This window comes from Styela clava, unplaced genomic scaffold (genome assembly GCF_964204865.1).
Source record: "Styela clava unplaced genomic scaffold, kaStyClav1.hap1.2 HAP1_SCAFFOLD_114, whole genome shotgun sequence".
NCBI lineage: Eukaryota > Metazoa > Chordata > Ascidiacea > Stolidobranchia > Styelidae > Styela > Styela clava.
The window spans coordinates 10,001-17,500 of record NW_027556484.1 but is presented as its reverse complement, the minus strand read 5'-3'; the positions used below and the strand labels follow the sequence as shown (position 1 = coordinate 17,500).

Genomic DNA, 7,500 nt, shown 5'->3' with positions numbered 1-7,500 from the left:
ATCTGTCAATCCTACCTGTGTCCGGGCCGGGTGAGTTTCCCCGTGTTGAGTCAAATTAAGCCGCAGGCTCCACTCCTGGTGGTGCCCTTCCGTCAATTCCTTTAAGTTTCAGCTTTGCAACCATACTTCCCCCGGAACCCAAAGACTTTGGTTTCCCGGAAGCTGCCGGAAAGGTCGTCATGGTAACGCCTCCCGATCGCTAGTTGGCATCGTTTATAGTCAGAACTAGGACGGTATCTGATCGTCTTCGAACCTCTGACTTTCGCTCTTGATTAAAGAAAACATTCTTGGCGAATGCTTTCGCAGTAGTTCGTCTTCCGCCGATCCAAGAATTTCACCTCTAACGGCAGAGTACGGACGCCCCCGTCTGTCCCTCTTAATCATTACCTCGTGCTCCGAAAACCAACAAAATAGAACCGAGGTCCTATTCCATTATTCCATGCAACACTATGCAGGCGAACAGCCTGCTTTGAACACTCTAATTTTTTCAAAGTAAACTTATCGGCCACCGCCGACACTCAGTCAAGAGCACCGACGGAGAACCGAAGGTGAGGCGAACGCAACCAGTGACACGCCTTGCGACGGACCGGCGGCGCTCGCCCAAAATCCAACTACGAGCTTTTCAACCGCAACAACTTTAGCATACACTGTTGGAGCTGGAATTACCGCGGCTGCTGGCACCAGACTTGCCCTCCAATGGATACTCGTTAAGAGTTTTAGGATGTACTCATTCCAATTACAGGGCCTCGTTAGAGTCCTGTATTGTTATTTTTCGTCACTACCTCCCCGTGTCGGGAATGGGTAATTTGCGCGCCTGCTGCCTTCCTTGGATGTGGTAGCCGTTTCTCAGGCTCCCTCTCCGGAATCGAACCCTGATTCCCCGTTACCCGTTATCACAAAGGTAGGCACGTAGCGTACCTTCGACAGTTGATAGGGCAGACACTTGAATGATACGTCGTCGGTGCAGAGACCGTACGATCCGCGTGGTTATCCAGAGTCATCAAACGTCACAGGACGAACCCGGTCGGTTTTGATCTGATAAAAGCGCGCCTCCCGAAGTCGGCGCTTAATGCATGTATTAGCTCTAGAATTACCACAGTTATCCACTTCGCTTACGAGACCAAATAAACCAAGACTGATTTAATGAGCCATTCGCAGTTTCGCTTTACGAGAACTCGTACTTGCACCTGCATGGCTTAATCTTTGAGACAAGCATATCACTACTGGCAGGATCAACCAGATAGCTGCGACAGCTGCGCTCGGCCCTTGCTGGGCCGCCCGGCGCGTGCTCGTCGCATTCGTTTAAGACCGAGGCGATCGCCTGCGGCCGTACTCGGCTTCGACAGTCGCTGGCCGCGACGTCCACGCTCTCGCCGGCAGTGCCAGGCGGAGCGATTTGCGTTTTTTCTTTGCTCGCCCTCTCTCGGGCTCGATCCATTCAGTTTCGCACAAACAAGAGCTCTGCCGGCCGCCTGCAGCGGTGCCTAAAACCCGGGCATAACAATGCGACCGTTCTGCTAGGCCGACAAGCGCTCAAGCCAGACGCTCGATCGAACGCCCCCTACATATTAGTCGAGACAACGGCTCGCTCATTAGCATCGCGTTTGTACTTTAACTTTTTTCGGCTCGGCTTCTTTCGACGCCGATGCCGGCGACGCAGCACTCTCTCGCCCGCCAGCCACCGAGAAAAGGGTGCGCTCCGACCGGCCCCGCACCGCTCTTTCTTGGCTCATTCGAAATTACTGTCTTTCGCTCTGACATGCCTTACCTAGGGTTAGGTTAGTATGCTTGCACGTTTGTACTTTAACTTTTTTCGGCTCGGCTTCTTTCGACGCCGATGCCGGCGACGCAGCACTCTCTCGCCCGCCAGCCACCGAGAAAAGGGTGCGCTCCGACCGGCCCCGCACCGCTCTTTCATGGCTCATTCGAAATTACTGTCTTTCGCTCTGACATGCCTTACCTAGGGTTAGGTTAGTATGCTTGCACGTTTGTACTTTAACTTTTTTTGGCTCGGCTTCTTTCGACGCCGATGCCGGCGACGCAGCACTCTCTCGCCCGCCAGCCACCTAGAAAAGGGTGCGCTCCGACCGGCCCCGCACCGCTCTTTCTTGGCTCATTCGAAATTACTGTCTTTCGCTCTGACATGCCTTACCTAGGGTTAGGTTAGTATGCTTGCACGTTTGTACTTTAACTTTTTTCGGCTCGGCTTCTTTCGACGCCGATGCCGGCGACGCAGCACTCTCTCGCCCGCCAGCCACCGAGAAAAGGGTGCGCTCCGACCGGCCCCGCACCGCTCTTTCATGGCTCATTCGAAATTACTGTCTTTCGCTCTGACATGCCTTACCTAGGGTTAGGTTAGTATGCTTGCACGTTTGTACTTTAACTTTTTTTGGCTCGGCTTCTTTCGACGCCGATGCCGGCGACGCAGCACTCTCTCGCCCGCCAGCCACCGAGAAAAGGGTGCGCTCCGACCGGCCCCGCACCGCTCTTTCATGGCTCATTCGAGTTTACTGTCTTTCGCTCTGACATGCCTTACCTAGGGTTAGGTTAGTATGCTTGCACGTTTGTACATTAACTTTTTTCGGCTCGGCTTCTTTCGACGCCGATGCCGGCGACGCAGCACTCTCTCGCCCGCCAGCCACCGAGAAAAGGGTGCGCTCCGACCGGCCCCGCACCGCTCTTTCTTGGCTCATTCGAAATTACTGTCTTTCGCTCTGACATGCCTTACCTAGGGTTAGGTTAGTATGCTTGCACGTTTGTACATTAACTTTTTTCGGCTCGGCTTCTTTCGACGCCGATGCCGGCGACGCAGCACTCTCTCGCCCGCCAGCCACCGAGAAAAGGGTGCGCTCCGACCGGCCCCGCACCGCTCTTTCATGGCTCATTCGAAATTACTGTCTTTCGCTCTGACATGCCTTACCTAGGGTTAGGTTAGTATGCTTGCACGTTTGTACTTTAACTTTTTTTGGCTCGGCTTCTTTCGACGCCGATGCCGGCGACGCAGCACTCTCTCGCCCGCCAGCCACCTAGAAAAGGGTGCGCTCCGACCGGCCCCGCACCGCTCTTTCTTGGCTCATTCGAAATTACTGTCTTTCGCTCTGACATGCCTTACCTAGGGTTAGGTTAGTATGCTTGCACGTTTGTACTTTAACTTTTTTCGGCTCGGCTTCTTTCGACGCCGATGCCGGCGACGCAGCACTCTCTCGCCCGCCAGCCACCGAGAAAAGGGTGCGCTCCGACCGGCCCCGCACCGCTCTTTCTTGGCTCATTCGAAATTACTGTCTTTCGCTCTGACATGCCTTACCTAGGGTTAGGTTAGTATGCTTGCACGTTTGTACTTTAACTTTTTTTGGCTCGGCTTCTTTCGACGCCGATGCCGGCGACGCAGCACTCTCTCGCCCGCCAGCCACCTAGAAAAGGGTGCGCTCCGACCGGCCCCGCACCGCTCTTTCTTGGCTCATTCGAAATTACTGTCTTTCGCTCTGACATGCCTTACCTAGGGTTAGGTTAGTATGCTTGCACGTTTGTACTTTAACTTTTTTCGGCTCGGCTTCTTTCGACGCCGATGCCGGCGACGCAGCACTCTCTCGCCCGCCAGCCACCGAGAAAAGGGTGCGCTCCGACCGGCCCCGCACCGCTCTTTCATGGCTCATTCGAAATTACTGTCTTTCGCTCTGACATGCCTTACCTAGGGTTAGGTTAGTATGCTTGCACGTTTGTACTTTAACTTTTTTTGGCTCGTCTTCTTTCGACGCCGATGCCGGCGACGCAGCACTCTCTCGCCCGCCAGCCACCTAGAAAAGGGTGCGCTCCGACCGGCCCCGCACCGCTCTTTCTTGGCTCATTCGAAATTACTGTCTTTCGCTCTGACATGCCTTACCTAGGGTTAGGTTAGTATGCTTGCACGTTTGTACTTTAACTTTTTTCGGCTCGGCTTCTTTCGACGCCGATGCCGGCGACGCAGCACTCTCTCGCCCGCCAGCCACCGAGAAAAGGGTGCGCTCCGACCGGCCCCGCACCGCTCTTTCATGGCTCATTCGAGTTTACTGTCTTTCGCTCTGACATGCCTTACCTAGGGTTAGGTTAGTATGCTTGCACGTTTGTACATTAACTTTTTTCGGCTCGGCTTCTTTCGACGCCGATGCCGGCGACGCAGCACTCTCTCGCCCGCCAGCCACCGAGAAAAGGGTGCGCTCCGACCGGCCCCGCACCGCTCTTTCTTGGCTCATTCGAAATTACTGTCTTTCGCTCTGACATGCCTTACCTAGGGTTAGGTTAGTATGCTTGCACGTTTGTACATTAACTTTTTTCGGCTCGGCTTCTTTCGACGCCGATGCCGGCGACGCAGCACTCTCTCGCCCGCCAGCCACCGAGAAAAGGGTGCGCTCCGACCGGCCCCGCACCGCTCTTTCATGGCTCATTCGAAATTACTGTCTTTCGCTCTGACATGCCTTACCTAGGGTTAGGTTAGTATGCTTGCACGTTTGTACTTTAACTTTTTTTGGCTCGGCTTCTTTCGACGCCGATGCCGGCGACGCAGCACTCTCTCGCCCGCCAGCCACCTAGAAAAGGGTGCGCTCCGACCGGCCCCGCACCGCTCTTTCTTGGCTCATTCGAAATTACTGTCTTTCGCTCTGACATGCCTTACCTAGGGTTAGGTTAGTATGCTTGCACGTTTGTACTTTAACTTTTTTCGGCTCGGCTTCTTTCGACGCCGATGCCGGCGACGCAGCACTCTCTCGCCCGCCAGCCACCGAGAAAAGGGTGCGCTCCGACCGGCCCCGCACCGCTCTTTCTTGGCTCATTCGAAATTACTGTCTTTCGCTCTGACATGCCTTACCTAGGGTTAGGTTAGTATGCTTGCACGTTTGTACTTTAACTTTTTTTGGCTCGGCTTCTTTCGACGCCGATGCCGGCGACGCAGCACTCTCTCGCCCGCCAGCCACCTAGAAAAGGGTGCGCTCCGACCGGCCCCGCACCGCTCTTTCTTGGCTCATTCGAAATTACTGTCTTTCGCTCTGACATGCCTTACCTAGGGTTAGGTTAGTATGCTTGCACGTTTGTACTTTAACTTTTTTCGGCTCGGCTTCTTTCGACGCCGATGCCGGCGACGCAGCACTCTCTCGCCCGCCAGCCACCGAGAAAAGGGTGCGCTCCGACCGGCCCCGCACCGCTCTTTCATGGCTCATTCGAGTTTACTGTCTTTCGCTCTGACATGCCTTACCTAGGGTTAGGTTAGTATGCTTGCACGTTTGTACATTAACTTTTTTCGGCTCGGCTTCTTTCGACGCCGATGCCGGCGACGCAGCACTCTCTCGCCCGCCAGCCACCGAGAAAAGGGTGCGCTCCGACCGGCCCCGCACCGCTCTTTCTTGGCTCATTCGAAATTACTGTCTTTCGCTCTGACATGCCTTACCTAGGGTTAGGTTAGTATGCTTGCACGTTTGTACATTAACTTTTTTCGGCTCGGCTTCTTTCGACGCCGATGCCGGCGACGCAGCACTCTCTCGCCCGCCAGCCACCGAGAAAAGGGTGCGCTCCGACCGGCCCCGCACCGCTCTTTCATGGCTCATTCGAAATTACTGTCTTTCGCTCTGACATGCCTTACCTAGGGTTAGGTTAGTATGCTTGCACGTTTGTACTTTAACTTTTTTTGGCTCGGCTTCTTTCGACGCCGATGCCGGCGACGCAGCACTCTCTCGCCCGCCAGCCACCTAGAAAAGGGTGCGCTCCGACCGGCCCCGCACCGCTCTTTCTTGGCTCATTCGAAATTACTGTCTTTCGCTCTGACATGCCTTACCTAGGGTTAGGTTAGTATGCTTGCACGTTTGTACTTTAACTTTTTTCGGCTCGGCTTCTTTCGACGCCGATGCCGGCGACGCAGCACTCTCTCGCCCGCCAGCCACCGAGAAAAGGGTGCGCTCCGACCGGCCCCGCACCGCTCTTTCTTGGCTCATTCGAAATTACTGTCTTTCGCTCTGACATGCCTTACCTAGGGTTAGGTTAGTATGCTTGCACGTTTGTACTTTAACTTTTTTTGGCTCGGCTTCTTTCGACGCCGATGCCGGCGACGCAGCACTCTCTCGCCCGCCAGCCACCTAGAAAAGGGTGCGCTCCGACCGGCCCCGCACCGCTCTTTCTTGGCTCATTCGAAATTACTGTCTTTCGCTCTGACATGCCTTACCTAGGGTTAGGTTAGTATGCTTGCACGTTTGTACTTTAACTTTTTTCGGCTCGGCTTCTTTCGACGCCGATGCCGGCGACGCAGCACTCTCTCGCCCGCCAGCCACCGAGAAAAGGGTGCGCTCCGACCGGCCCCGCACCGCTCTTTCATGGCTCATTCGAAATTACTGTCTTTCGCTCTGACATGCCTTACCTAGGGTTAGGTTAGTATGCTTGCACGTTTGTACTTTAACTTTTTTTGGCTCGGCTTCTTTCGACGCCGATGCCGGCGACGCAGCACTCTCTCGCCCGCCAGCCACCTAGAAAAGGGTGCGCTCCGACCGGCCCCGCACCGCTCTTTCTTGGCTCATTCGAAATTACTGTCTTTCGCTCTGACATGCCTTACCTAGGGTTAGGTTAGTATGCTTGCACGTTTGTACTTTAACTTTTTTCGGCTCGGCTTCTTTCGACGCCGATGCCGGCGACGCAGCACTCTCTCGCCCGCCAGCCACCGAGAAAAGGGTGCGCTCCGACCGGCCCCGCACCGCTCTTTCATGGCTCATTCGAGTTTACTGTCTTTCGCTCTGACATGCCTTACCTAGGGTTAGGTTAGTATGCTTGCACGTTTGTACATTAACTTTTTTCGGCTCGGCTTCTTTCGACGCCGATGCCGGCGACGCAGCACTCTCTCGCCCGCCAGCCACCGAGAAAAGGGTGCGCTCCGACCGGCCCCGCACCGCTCTTTCTTGGCTCATTCGAAATTACTGTCTTTCGCTCTGACATGCCTTACCTAGGGTTAGGTTAGTATGCTTGCACGTTTGTACATTAACTTTTTTCGGCTCGGCTTCTTTCGACGCCGATGCCGGCGACGCAGCACTCTCTCGCCCGCCAGCCACCGAGAAAAGGGTGCGCTCCGACCGGCCCCGCACCGCTCTTTCATGGCTCATTCGAAATTACTGTCTTTCGCTCTGACATGCCTTACCTAGGGTTAGGTTAGTATGCTTGCACGTTTGTACTTTAACTTTTTTTGGCTCGGCTTCTTTCGACGCCGATGCCGGCGACGCAGCACTCTCTCGCCCGCCAGCCACCTAGAAAAGGGTGCGCTCCGACCGGCCCCGCACCGCTCTTTCTTGGCTCATTCGAAATTACTGTCTTTCGCTCTGACATGCCTTACCTAGGGTTAGGTTAGTATGCTTGCACGTTTGTACTTTAACTTTTTTCGGCTCGGCTTCTTTCGACGCCGATGCCGGCGACGCAGCACTATCTCGCCCGCCAGCCACCGAGAAAAGGGTGCGCTCCGACCGGCCCCGCACCGCTCTTTCTTGGCTCATTCGAAAT

At 55.0% G+C, this 7,500-nt stretch overlaps 1 non-coding gene across 1 annotated transcript in view; it reads right to left on the bottom strand.

Moving 5' to 3' along the window:
• The window catches only part of LOC144418752 (small subunit ribosomal RNA), a 1,810-nt gene extending 567 nt beyond the window's left edge, over positions 1-1,243 (bottom strand). Inside the window, exon 1 of the ribosomal RNA XR_013473657.1 lies at positions 1-1,243. This exon is cut by the window's left edge and continues 567 nt beyond it. This is a non-coding gene — a ribosomal RNA (small subunit ribosomal RNA).
• Between the last annotated feature and the right edge of the window lie 6,257 nt (positions 1,244-7,500).